Raw genomic sequence first — 13,910 nt, forward strand, 5'->3', positions numbered from 1 at the left:
GGACAGTGCCGGGCGGTGGTGGTGCACGGCCTTTCATCCCAGCACTCGGGAGGCAGAGCCAGGCGGATCTCTGTGAGTTCGAGGCCAGCCTGGGCTACAGAGTAGATTCCAGGAAAGGCGCAAAGCTACACAGAGAAACCCTGTCTCAAAAAACAAAACTAACTAACTAAATAAATCTGGGACAGTTTGAGCTACATGAGACTCTGTCTTAAGAAGAAGAAGAACAACAACATAACCCTGACATTTTTACCGAAAGCTTTACCGAGCTAGACTGTGAGCTGGGTTTCTGTCGCCAATGACCAACCTCATTTTGTAGAGCTCCCCGCTTCCCCCATTGCTTATTAGCGTGTCCCCTTGCTTTCTGGACAGTAGGGAACACGCCCACGTGCTAACAGATGGTCCGCCTGCGGGGTTGGCAGACGACAGTCTAGGCTCAATCCTGCCCACGACCTGCCCAGCCGTTTTCTCGTCTATGGCTATTTCTACACCATCACGGCAGAACCAGTCAGTTGCAGCAGGGGGGACTTGCTACCCAGTGTGACCTGCGCAGGTCTACAGACTCAAAGTTTCATGCTTGGTGTAATGATTTCCTGTGTTAAATATTTTCAATAATTTTGGGTAAGAAGTCCCACCTTTTATTTTATTTTTGCACGTTGTCCCTTAAATTACATAACATCTCTTGATGACAGAAACTGCAGAGCCTAAAATATTACATATTGGGTCTTTACCAGAAGTGGTTCAGTTCCTGACTGCTATGACCTTCTGTTTTCTTGTGTTTATAGTTACACTCAGTTCTCCATAGCCCCATCGATTGATTCAAGTAGTTGTGGCTTGAAAAATTTGGAAAATTCGCCGGTATGGACCACGTACACATTTTTCTTGCCATGGTTCCTAAACAATACAATACAACCCAAATGACATTTACACTAGTTGGTGAAGCTTAAGGAATACAGAGTTGATTTCAAGTAGATTGAGGTTATGGGTATTCTATGTGCAAATGTTATGTACTCTTTTTTTATTGTTGTTTTTCGAGACAGGGTTCGTTCTCTGTGTAGCTTTGCGCCTTTCCTGGAACTCACTTGGTAGCCCAGGCTGGCCTCGAACCCACAGAGATCCGCCTGGCTCTGCCTCCCGAGTGCTGGGACTAAAGGCATGCGCCACCACCGCCTGGCTGTTAAGTACTCTTATATAAGGAAATGGAGTGCTTGTGGTAAACCTCACACCGGATTCTCACAGATGACTGAGACCCGATTACATTTAATTAACATGCTGAGTGAGCCAGGGGATATGCTCAAAATATAAATACTTGAACCCGAATGCAGAGATTCTGGGTCGTCGGAGGTCTAATCTTCTTCTTAAAAAGCCTAACATTATGCCAGGCATGGTGACTAAGGCCTTTAATCCCAGCACTCTGGAGGCAGAGGCAGGCAGATCTCTGTGAGTTCGAGGCCAGCCTGGTCTACAGAGCAAGTTCCAGGACAGCCAAGGCTACACAGAGAAACCCAGTCTAAAACAAACCAACCCCCCCCCCCCCCCCCCCCCCCCCCCCGCAAAAACCAGAATTGAAAACAAAAACAAAATGTTGGTCCTGACATGACCGCTCCTTTGGCCACACCTGCACATCTGGCCCCCATTATCTCATATTTACACCATCCCATTAGAGTCTGCCTGGTTTCCTCTACACTAACCCTTCCCTTCTCCAGCCCAGTTTTTAAATTGATGGCCAGGTTAATCACCTGCAAACACTGCTTTTGAATTCTTAATCCCCGGCTCAAGATCTTTTTAATAATTACCCGATCCCCACAGACTAGAGCCCCAACTTGTCTGTCACTTGACATTGCCAGGCCACCCACGCTGGCTGCCACGAAATCCCCGACTAAATGCTTTCTTGTCCCGCTCCAGTGCAAAGGCGGCGAATGGCAGAGTCACAGGCAAACTTGTTTTCTCACGTGCGGCTCACTAGCTGGGTAGCCGTTTGTGAAGTTAGACTCTTCATCTTTAAAATGGAGCCGATTGCTGGACGGTGGTGGTGGCAGCAGCTCACACCTTTAATCCCAGCACTTGGAAGGCGGAGGCAGGCAGATCTCTGAGTTCGAGACCAGCCTGGTCTACGGAGTGACTTCCAGGGCAGCCAGGGCCACACAGAGAAACTCTGTCTACAACAAACAAACAAACAAACAAACAAAAACAATATAACACAGAGAAGGGCATACCTCTGTTGTGTGTCTCTCCCAACACATGCTAGTTCTAGCCACAGGGAAACAGGCAAAACTAAACTTGGGGAATATCTGAGAAAATAACTTTGCAGTATTATGTAAGTGTCAAGGTCAGAAAAAGCAGGGGACACCGAGGGACACACAGGAGAAGACTAAGGAGTTAGGGCAAATGCAGTGTGAGATCCTGGGTTGGACAGAAGTACGTCATTAGAAAACTGAAATCTGGAAGGCCTGCTGTGTAGTTAGCGAGGATGCGTCGATTTTAAGTTCTCGTCTTTGATGAGTATACCATGTTGTGTACCTTAGGGGAAGTAAGGTGAGGGATATAAGGATATTAGTATTTTTGGTGACGTGCATAAGTCTAAAATTAGTTCAGAAGAAAAGATTCAATTGAAATAATTATGTCTACATTACGAAAGAAATGATAAATAGCTAGAGTCCTGAGGACATTTACTGTATACTAGATTCAGGGAGTTTGATTTCATGCAGTTATTGTAGCAAGATTGATGATGTAGGCGATGATGTAGGTGATGAATTAGTAATGCTTCCTCACATACCGCATGTCACACTTAGTAAGAGTCCACCAATTCCAACAAACTTAAGTTTTTATTATTATTATTTATTATTATTATAATGCCTTGACCTATTTTCTGTCGCTATAATGGAATGCCCGAAGCCCCGAGACTGTTGCTCAGTGACAGAGCATGCTTGGCAAATGGCTTCTGGAAGACACTAGCCCGTCAAGCATACTTGCTCGTAAACACTTCTAGTTCCTGGCGTCTCTGGGAGGACTCTTGGGCCCCCTTTGCCATCTTGCCCTTCAGGAATTCCTTGTGTCTGTGCTGTTCTCATTCACGGTTAGTTCTGTGCAACTGACTATTTTTCATTTTATCTGTCTTGCCATCCCAGCTAGGAACAAGCTCCTTGAAGCTGAGAATAAGATTCCACAGACGTTTGGATATCTCGGTGCAAAGCACGGAGACTTTGGCTACGGCCCACTTCTTGTACTTGCCTCACACATCCCACAGGACTCGTGGAAATAATCTTGGCTGACTTACCGTTCCCTTCACCAAGAACTCCTCAGGTGTCTCCTTGTCCTTGAGAACTTCAAGGGTAACTTACGTTCATATTGCTTGGGACTGGTTCTCTGCCCTTACCAGAGGTGGAGACGTTCATCTCTGGTATGTGTGGAAACAGTAGCAGCTGGCTACATGGATGATTTCCTGGAAAAGCACAGATTGCTGTGATCGGACTCAGAGTGAAATTCAGCAAATTATATTCCGGTTAAAACCTTTACAATGTACATGTCACAATGAAACTCATTGTTTTGTAGAATTTAGAAGAAGCAAACGGGTATACGTGGATAGAAAAGAAGAAAAAGAAGTTCAAAACAAGAAAATTACCATCCTGTTTTCAAAAGCACGAAGTTTAGGAGTATTAAATATAATTACATTGTTGTGAAACAGATCACAGATACGCATTTTTTTTTTTTAACCTCAAAAAACAATTTAGGAACGGTGAGACGGCTCAGGTATCGAGGGGCTGGCTTCGCAAGCCTGATGATCTGGGTTCGATCCCTGAAGCCCACATACGCCATACCTCCCCCACCAATACAATGTAAGAGGACAAAGAATAAAACACTCAACAGCACAGGGATGGAAGGCTTAAACTAACATTGGCCTACGAAGGTTTACAGACATCCGAGAACTATTCCAAGAGAGACTCAGCATCATTAGTCATTATGCAATGTCAGAGTTGACGCAGTAGTGAGGACGCCCGTCAGACCGACTTCATAGTCCTGGCAAGAACACACACAGAGGTTGTCCTCCGACCTTCGCAGGTGTCCCACGGCACGTGCACAACCGCACGTACACCACGTCTCCCCCACTAATACAAGAAGACAAAGAATATATGTGAAAAGGTGGTTAGGATGGTGGATTCTCTTGGTGTGGCTTTAATCTTTTTATATCTCATTAGTACATATTAACTGTATAAAATAAGTGGTTTCAGTGTGGCGTTTATAAGACTTGTAACCATGACTATATATTACATGTGTGTGTATATTACGTGTGTGTATTATATATATATGTATACACACACACACACACACACACATATATATAATTTGTATGTGTACACATGGATGTATATCTGCTGAATTTTACTTTAGGAGCCAGATTGCCACGTGTGGTTTTTTTTTCCAGGAAATCATCTAACACTATGCTGGCATGATATTCAGTTGAAAGGACCTTTCTTATCAAGCAGGCCCTGCAGTCATTAACTGGCAGACGTCTTATAAGAGACTTAGAAAAATTACTTGGTACTGGTGCAATGCTCGGGTCTCCGCTATGGTACTTCTGTTACTGCGGACACCTTTGTCCTCGTCCCCTGTGGGTGGAATTCCTTCTACTTCCCGTGATGGGCTTCTCGCCAGATGAGGGCAAACATACTTCCATGAGATGTGTACAGTCCCCATCCGGACACCCAGTGCTGACGTTACATCCTCTCGGGCATTTCCTGTTTTCCCCTGGTTTGACTTGTGCAGAAAGCAGGCTCAAAAAAGGACTTGTTCCTCCCTGAAGACCAGCCCTCCCCACAGACTTGCTGGTGGCACCGTCAACCCCTCTCCCTCCGCAGGTTTCTTGTTTGGTGATTTCAAGACAGGTGCAATCTGCTTAGCCACTTCAAGACTGCAGCAGAACGAAGGGAGAAGAGAACACAAGGCGTTAGTGCCTGTGCCCTGGCTTCATCGTGGAAAAGGTGGTCAGAGACTGGACGCCGGGCTGAGCGAGTCCGGACGCCGGGCTGAGCGAGTCCGGTCTTGACGGAAGTGTGAAACTCAAGTATGATTTATTTGAACGGAGGGAGTGAGAGATTGTGGCTTAATGTTTTATTGTGCAGCCATCATGCCAGCCACTATGACCTTTAAGCCATCAAACAGTTAGACAGATATTTTATGTGCATGGGTATTTTTTCCCCCTGCATATACATATGTGTGTCACATGCATGCTTGGTTGCTGCAGAGGCCCGAAGAGGGTGTCAGGAACCAGAGTTACAGATGGCTATGAGCATCCGTATAGGTGCTGGGAATTCAACCTGGGTCCTCTTGAAGAGCAGCCAGTGCTCTGAACTTCTGTGCCACCTCTCTGGGTATTTTCTCTGGATCGTCAAATGAGTGTTGTGTTATACCACAACTAAGAATAAAAAACCCACACTATCCGGAACCTTCTATGAAGTTTTACACTGTAGCTGGGACAACACCGTGCAACCACACAAAACAGGGGAATAATAGTATGGACTAGAATTACAAGCTGTGTGCTGTGACATGGTCTTCATGAAAGAGGTGAGTTGGAGAAGAGGTGATGAGAAATGGAAGTGCTGAAAGTCTTCTCTGTAGCTTTAGTGCAGCATTTCTCAACCTGTGGGTGGCGGACCCCCTCGGACCCTTTGGTAGGGGTCACCTAAGACTATCGGAAAACACGGATATTTACATTATGGTTCACAACAGTAGCAACATTACAGTTACAAAGTAGCAGCAAAAGTAATTTTACGGTTGTGGGGGGGGGGGGTCGTCACCACACGAGGAACTGTGTCAGAGGGTCGCAGCACTAGGAAGGTTGAGAACCACTGCTTTAATGTTCTGCTACACGTGGCTCCTGAAGTTCACCCTGAGCACCAACTGTGATTTAATTAGCATCCTGCTCCTCCTGCACCGAAGCTGAGCCGGACACAGTCGGCGTGGTGAGTATTTATAATTGCATTCAATGAATTGTGCGCAGATGCGAGATTGATCAGTGTGACAGATAGCTGGGGGAGGGAAGGAGAATTCTCTTCAGCGTTTAAAAAGGCCCATTCATGAGCGCTCCATGGCAAGCTGCTGTGGAAACTTCTGAACGTTTTTTTGTTTGTTTTAATAAATGATGGGAATTCTGTCTGACTCCTAGGGAGATGGGAAGCGGGGGTTATTGAGAAGAAGCTTCAAAGGGCAAGTGAGTTCCTCTTTTTGATAATTTGCCTCAAAGTTGCTTTCTTAAAATAAAGGAGGAAGGAAAGAAGGAAGGAAGAACAGAGAGAGAGAGAGAGAGAGATAGAGAGAGAGAGAGAGAGAGAGAGAGAGAGAGAAGGAAAGAAAGAAAGAAAGAAAGAAAGAAAGAGAAAGGAAAGGAAGGAAGAAAGAGGAAGAACCGGAGACCAATGAAAAGCATGCAAGACTTTTGAAGCTCACAGGCCCCATATTCCTTCAACCCAAAGCCTAAAGTTCTGAGGCAAGTTCAGAATTCATGGCCAGGTTTTGCTTTTACCATCTCTTGGTAACATATGAGTGAAATTAAGACTTGATAAAAAAAAACAATAGAGTAGCAGCGAATCAGAACGCGTGTTTTAATTTCTTTGTCTTTCTATAATCTAAAAATGTATGCATGCGTTAGTGTAAGTGTAACATAGCTCGGTCACCCTGACAAAAGCATGCCAAGCCCTTTAAAAATGAAACACAGAGTTACTATATGATCCAACAGTTCCTTAGAACTGAAATCAGGGACTGGAATGGATGTTCATACACTATCATTCCCAGTAATCATATTCACAACAGGCAAAAGGTAAGAGCCACTCAACTGTGGCAGATGAATGAATATTCAGAATGGTATTCCTATGTATTGGGATATTATTTAGGCTTAAGAAATGAAATTCTGACATCTGCTACAATATGGATAAACCCTGAAGACATATGAAGTGAAATCAGCCGGACAAAAGGGCAAACATGGTATGAATCCTTTTATGTGAGCTCCCCAGGGCACTCAATTCCACTGCTAAGCAGTAGGAAAGTGGGCCAGGAGCTGGGAGGAGTGTGGAGTAACTGTTCAATGGGTTCACATTTTAGTTTGTGAGGGTGGAAAATTCTTGGAAATAGAGGGTGGTGACAATTATATAGCAATGCAATTATGTGTAAGACCACTGGATTGCATGGTCAGAAATGCCCCCAAATATGTGTCTAATCACAATAAGAACCCAGACCTATTAAAAATATGCTGGTGAAATTGTCTCTTGGAGTAAAAAGCTCCCTTGCTTACCAAGCATAGTTGAAAAGAGAAAGAAAGTTTCTTGTAATTTAGTCAAGCTTTCTTCGGTAATTCTAGCAAATGATATTTCAGTGTCCAGTGAAGCAGAGGTTACTGTGGTAGCGGAGAAAGGAACACTAGGAATCATGGCATGGGCAAGGCCAAACCTAGAAATGCTCAGGGTAAATGTGCAACACTTTCAGGTGTATCTGTTTATGGATTCATGAATGTTCGAAGGATCCCAGGTGGACAGAAAACAACGGGTAAAGGCATTCAGGCAGGGGTAAGTGTGTCCTGGTGGTGGGGTGACAGGAGGGGGTAAGAGGGTGGTGGGGTGATTGGAGGGGGTAAGAGTGGTTGAGGAAGCCCTGCAGGGTGGGGATGGTAGATGACAAGTAGTGAGATAAATGTGCATTGTGTGAGGTCAGACCATGTGGAGGGAGTTTGGACTTAAGGATCAGGAATCCACAAGGATTCTTATTCTAGTTTTCTCTGCATTGGAGATCTCAAAGCAGAAGTTTTTGGTTCTCGCTGGGCGGTGGTGGCGCACGCCTTTAACCCCAGCACTCAGGAGGCAGAGCCAGGTGAATCTCTGTGAGTTCGAGGCCAGGCTGGTCTACAGAGCGAGATCCAGGACAGGCACCAAAACTACACAGAGAGACCCTGTTTCAAAACACAACAACAACAAAACCAAAAAAAAAAAAAAAGAAGTTTTTGGTTCTCTGCTTTTTTTCCTTTTCCTAATGTCAATTGCCTTCTTCAGGGAAGAGAAGTCCTCTTAAGTTGTTCATGTCATTTTATCAGAGGTCTGCTATGTGCAGAATTCCTTTAAAATGCCAAGCATACAGCGTAGAGAACGGAGTCATTGCACAGAAGGGAACTCTGTGTTTGCGCAGCCCACAGCGGCTCCACTCCAGTGAGTTTGGCGAATGACAAAACTGATAACTGGGCCCTTGAAATCCATTCTGCGATGAACTCGACACCATTTCTGGTTATTTGATTTGCTTTCTTGGAAGCCGGGGTGAGGGTCATGATGTACTGCCTCGTGGCATACATCATAATGTTTCCTTCCTCACTTACCTCCGCTGACCTGACTCGGTAGCTGGAGAACACGGAGATTTCTGTTTGATTTGGAGAAAGCAGTGTATTTACCAATGGCTGAAGGTGATTAAGAAATAATGTCACGTCAAAGAGTATACGGAGAGGGGCTGAGATAAAGATTGCCTGGATTGCCTCTTGATATTATGGGAAGTTGACTTAGGTTCAATATGAACATATTTTATTGGATAGGCTGTTGAAAGAAAAATTCCAACTCAAGTGTTGCTATTGTTGTAAAAATCAGTGTCTACAATGCCGTCCTTTGCATAGCTTTAAGAGACTACCACTACTATTAGGCTCGTGTATGATGCTGAGATCATGTATCCCAAGATCACAAGAAGGTCTGAGGCTTCTTTTGGATGTGTGTGAGCCAGGGCTTGCAATGATCAAATACTGCAGTTAACAAAGGTAGAGTGACTCGTATGAGCATGGCCAACAAAGTTCACCCACTGACAAAGGTGAAGCATTTCTACAGGGGTGGGTATGTGTTGGGTCCCCCTGCCATTCACCTCCAGGGCGTCCTGAGAAGATTCTTTTTGGGCTCACAATAAGCTTTCGTGAATTATGATGGTGCAGAAAAAAGGTCACACTATAGTTTCCCTTTTTTCCAGCTAAGCCACAAAAACAAATGTGAACGGGGTCGAGAGTCCTCAGAGTGTGTCGTTTGTTACGAAGCCCGGGCTCTGTGTGGCACAGCTGGAAAATTTTTGCTAAAAAAAGTAAAAAGGAAGCCTTTGGGACGAGGCTCACTTGAGTGTCCAGACATTGTTGGCACTGTCCACTATGGGAGTGCCACCCCATGTGTGACTGTCGAGAACTCGGAATTGAAAAGGGCTATGATTTTGAGGGCTTAGTTCCTCATAGTGGTACATGCCTGTAGTCCCAGCACACAGGCGGCAGAGGCAAGAGGAACTTGAGCTTGAGGCTGGCCAGCCGAAGCCACATAGTGAAATCCCATCTCAGCAACTCGAAACGAAACAAAACAGAATGGCCAGTGGGACGGCTCTGCAGGTAAAAGGATTTGCCATAAATGCCTGACAACCTGAGTTCAATCCTGGGAACCATGGCGGATGGAGACAGTGGACTCCTGAAAGTTGTCCTCAGACCTTTACAGGCGTGCTGTAGAATGCCCTCGCTTATGTGCACAACACACACACACACACACACACACACACACACACACACACACACACACACACACACTCATACACCCATACACCCATACACCTACCCACCCACCCACACCCATACACCCATTCACCCATCCACCCACACCCACACCACCCCCCACCTCCCATACACCCCGAATTTTTAAATAAGAAACAGGAATTAGTCCCTTTAACTCCTAAATTACTATCCTTGACATGAATTGTTTTATCTTACAGTGGTTTTGAAAAATGTCCAAAGCAATTATCCTCCATATAATTTCTTTGGCATTTGTTTAATTATTTTAGTTCAGCATTGCTGTCATGATGATAACTTTCTATTGTTTGGATAAATTTTAGATCAAATAATTAAATCCCCCTCCAAGCATTTGGTGGGGTGAGGGTGGGGGGGGGGTAGGGGAGTCAAAGAAAGCTGATTTGAATACGGAGAATAAATAATAATTAAACTGTAAATGTTGATTTTTTTTCTCCTTTTGAAGTCGACTGGTGTGTTGGGTGTGAATAAAGCTCACATTGTCACTTCTTATTTCTGTCACAGAGATGGTGCGTGAGAATCACTACAGCCTTGCGACAAACCGGGGAGTTTCCCGGGGCAGCTGAACTGAAGCTTTCTTTGTTTACATTAAAGCTGGATTATTTTTTTTCCTTCAACAGTACACATTGGTTCTAGATAAAAAGCTGAGAGGCTTCTTTTTTTTTTTTCTCTCCTTCAAACTCTTCTACTTCACTGTATTCTGGAGAGGAGATCCATCCTAAAACCTGGAAACGGAAAGGGACTTGCTTATTTCACTCTGCATTCTCCTTTTATTTTTAGTCTTAGAAATAGCAATTTCGGTCCAGGCTGCTCATTAGACTCATCTTGGGAGCTTTGAAGGAAATCCAGGGGTCTGGGATACACCCCCACCCAACGAATTGTATTGGAAGCTGAGCTACAGGATCAGAGCTCATCACCGCCCCCCGATGATTCCAGTGCAAGGCTGAGGCTGAGGCTGAGGCTAAGACTTGTTTCTGTGTTAGCCAGTTTTCCCCAGGGGCACTCACACACTCCGGCTTATGGTGTGTGGATGATTTAAGCGTCTAAACAACATTTCCCCCATATGACCGGAGATGAGGCCTGGAGTTTCTCATTCTGAACACTCTCCTTGTGTTTGGATAGAAACCCCTAAGAGAAACGCACATTTTCCTTATGCATTGATAAATATACCAGTGATCATAATTCGTCAGTTCGGTTAGTTAATTGGGTTTGCTTCATTCAGGATGTGGTGCAGGGAGTTTGTCTCTTAAAACTATGTACACCCAATAGACATTTGTGCACACATATGACGTCATGGAATTATCCTCTACAGATCCATTTTACAGACTGTTCATCACAATAAAGAGGATGTTTGGAGCCAGGTGGATATCCTACAGACTTTGCTTAATTATTTTGGATTGAGCATTACTGTCTTCACAAATACAATTATTATCATGGGACCCAAATTTTTCCATTGTGAAAACTAGCTGTTGCCCTCAGATCTGAGTCTATGAAATGCAAGGCCTTCACACAGATTCATGCAGTGAAAGAATTTTGTACATAAAAATGCATTAAATAAGTTAATATCATGCCTTTTATGAAGTTTGAGGTTTAAAATATTTAAAGTTGGTATCAAATGAGACAATTCTTATTGTCAGTAACCAAAAACTGATGATTGATTTGGAGTTACTCTGTTTTTGTTTTGTTTTGTTTTGTTTTGTTTGTTTTAGTTTCTCAAGATGGGGTTTCTCTGTGAACCCACTGTGGTTGTCCTGGAACTTGCTTTGTAGACTAGAACAGTCTCGAACTCATGGAGGAGCTACTCTGCTTTGAAGTAATTGCCAAATGGTTAGAGAATACAGATTAAAATCATTGAATCAGAAAAATTTGTTGTTAGAGATTTAACCAAAAGCTCTAGGAGGCTTGCTCATCCGTTTATTCATTCATTCAACAAAGATTCATTGATGGTTTGCTATATCACATAATGCTCTAGGTGCTAGTTTACAGCAACATCCACAGCAGATGGACAGAAACCCAATCCCGCCCTTGTGGGGTTTATTTCTACCCCTTGGCTGGCCGAGTTCCAGAACACATAGATAATTTCTGCTTGGAGAAACATGTTTAGAGGGAGCAGGAATCTGATTTTGGTCTTCCACTAAGAAGGTAATGCTTGACCACATGATTTAAGCAGATAAGAAAGTGTAGATCACATGAATGTAAGAAGGGTATTCCACACAGCAGAAACAGGTCTAATGCCAAAGGGCCAGAGGTGGGGGGAGGCTGGGGCTTGCCAGATAAAATACAGTAAGCCAAGTTAAAGATGAATATCCCATAAACAATACAGAATTGTTTATTTTTCTTGTTTTATTTATTTATTTTCAAGACAGGATCTCACTCTGTAGCTCTGGCTGTCCTGGAACTTACTGTGTAGACCAGGCTGGCCTCGAACTCACTTAGATCCACCTCTGCTTCTCAAGTGTTGGGATTAAAGGCATTCATCACTACTCTGGCCCAGAATGGTTAGCATAAGCATCATGTAATGTTTAGAACATGTTTATACTAAAAATTTACAGAGTGTCTTGTCTTCTCATCCCCTCAGCCTGGCAAAGTTTGATAGCTCTAGCAGAGTTAGGGGATTGAAAGGAGGCCAATGGCTGGGCCAGATGCAGGAAGCAGGAAAGACGAAGTTGAGGCCTGAGAGGTCCAGAGTGGTGGAGTGAACTCGGAGGGCCTGTTAGACCATCTTAAGAACTTGAGGGCTGGTGAGATGGCTCAGTGGCTAAAGATGTTTCCCCCATGCCCAGTGATCTCATTTCGATCCCTGCAACTCACGTGATGGAAGGAAGGAACTAGTTCTGGCCAGTTTTCTTCTGACCTCTACAGGTGGGCTGGAGCATGAGCACAAACACACAAAAGAAGTTCTTTTCAGCTAAAGTCAAAGGAAAACTTTAACTTTCCCCCTAGGTGACATCCTTGGAGAGTTTGAGATGTCATGTTCTTGAAGTTGGGAAGCAACAACACTAAGTCTGTGTTGTCTGGAGGACAACATGAGAAGAAGCAAGAAGACCAGGTAAGGGCTATCACAATACCGAGCGAGAGATGGTGAGGTGCTAAGATGAGGTGGTCTAGTTATTTCCCAAACGAACGCCAGTAGCATGTTCTGGTGGACTGAGTGTGTGTCGTAGGCAGAGTTGAGTTTGGAAAAGGATGGAATTGCCAGTCAGTGGGGTTTTTTGTTTGTTTGTTTGTTTTTTGTTTGTTTATTTGGTGGTAGTGGGAGATATCAGAAGAATACATGCTCACATTTGTCCTAAGTCAGAGATATTTAATAGCTAAGTGGAAACATCAAGTTGGAAATTCATGGGTTTTTTTGTTTGTTTGTTTTTCTACGTAGAAAAGCTAGGAATTGCACCACTGTATCCATGTCAAAAAGAAAAAGAAAGTTAGGATGAGGGATGGGAGGTACGGCCGTTAGGAAGAAAGTAAAGTTCTTTACCCAACACTGGGAGACTGAGGCCATCTTAGGAGACCGTGAGGGGCAGCTGTTGGCTCTTGTTCATCTCTTGGATCTGAAGGCAGACAGGTCTCCAGAGCTCTCAGTGTGTGGAAGAGCTGATCCGGAGGCTACCTCTCCAGGCTCTCAGGTGTCAAGGACTGGCTGAGTCACTCCATGCCACCCCTGCCAGCTCCCTTCCCCCACTCTCGGGTGGTGTGGCAAGGTTAAACTGTACTTGCTCCCTCCTCTCCTCATAAAGCGAGAGCGTGTGGGAGTTTCATTTGCTACAGATTACCTCAGAGGAGAAGAAAGTCTTCCCATGGAGAAGCGAAATAAATCCTTATTGTGTTACTGTGCACAATTGCCACCACTGGCTCAGGGTTGTGATGTCAGAGAGGCTGGTCCTGCCTGAGGCTGCTCCACACATCCTTCTCCGAGGTGGGGGTGGGGTGGGGGGCAGGAGCCCTTCCTTTCCTCAGGATCTGAACAGACTCTTGGTTCTTCCATTCAGAGCTCAGCGGGCAGGATGTTAGCAATGCTTCTCTGCCGCCCACTAAAACCCGGCTTCTCCTCAAGGCACTTTCGAATTTCCCCACGGCTTCCTTCTTCATTTCCTGTCAGCGTCTGGGTTCTCTCCTCCTGCCGCTCCTTGGTCTTCTCTTGCTGGGTTATTTGCCTTACTGCCCCACCCACCCCTGGGATTTCTTATGACTTGTTCTGTGGGGAAATTTGTTTTGCATTTGAGTCTGACGCTTATTGATAAGGCTCAGAAGGGGTGGTTGCTCAAGGCTCACTAAGTTCCTGGTGGGTTTTCAGTTTCATTCAGGAAGCAGTTGTATACGTTCTTAATAATGAAACTTCGTTTAG

The 13,910-nt window shown here is 44.6% G+C and overlaps 1 long non-coding RNA gene across 1 annotated transcript in view; it reads left to right on the forward strand.

The window, feature by feature from the left end:
* Window positions 1-4,616: 4,616 nt before the first annotated feature.
* LOC128119781 (uncharacterized) overlaps window positions 4,617-13,910 on the forward strand; it is a 30,862-nt gene continuing 21,568 nt past the window's right edge. Inside the window, exons 1-3 of the long non-coding RNA XR_008221676.1 lie at window positions 4,617-5,957; window positions 7,474-7,553; window positions 12,512-12,617. This is a non-coding gene — a long non-coding RNA (uncharacterized LOC128119781). The remainder of the gene's footprint in view (window positions 5,958-7,473; window positions 7,554-12,511; window positions 12,618-13,910) is intronic.

This window comes from Peromyscus californicus, unplaced genomic scaffold (genome assembly GCF_007827085.1).
Source record: "Peromyscus californicus insignis strain IS unplaced genomic scaffold, ASM782708v3 Scaffold_24__1_contigs__length_46423439, whole genome shotgun sequence".
NCBI lineage: Eukaryota > Metazoa > Chordata > Mammalia > Rodentia > Cricetidae > Peromyscus > Peromyscus californicus.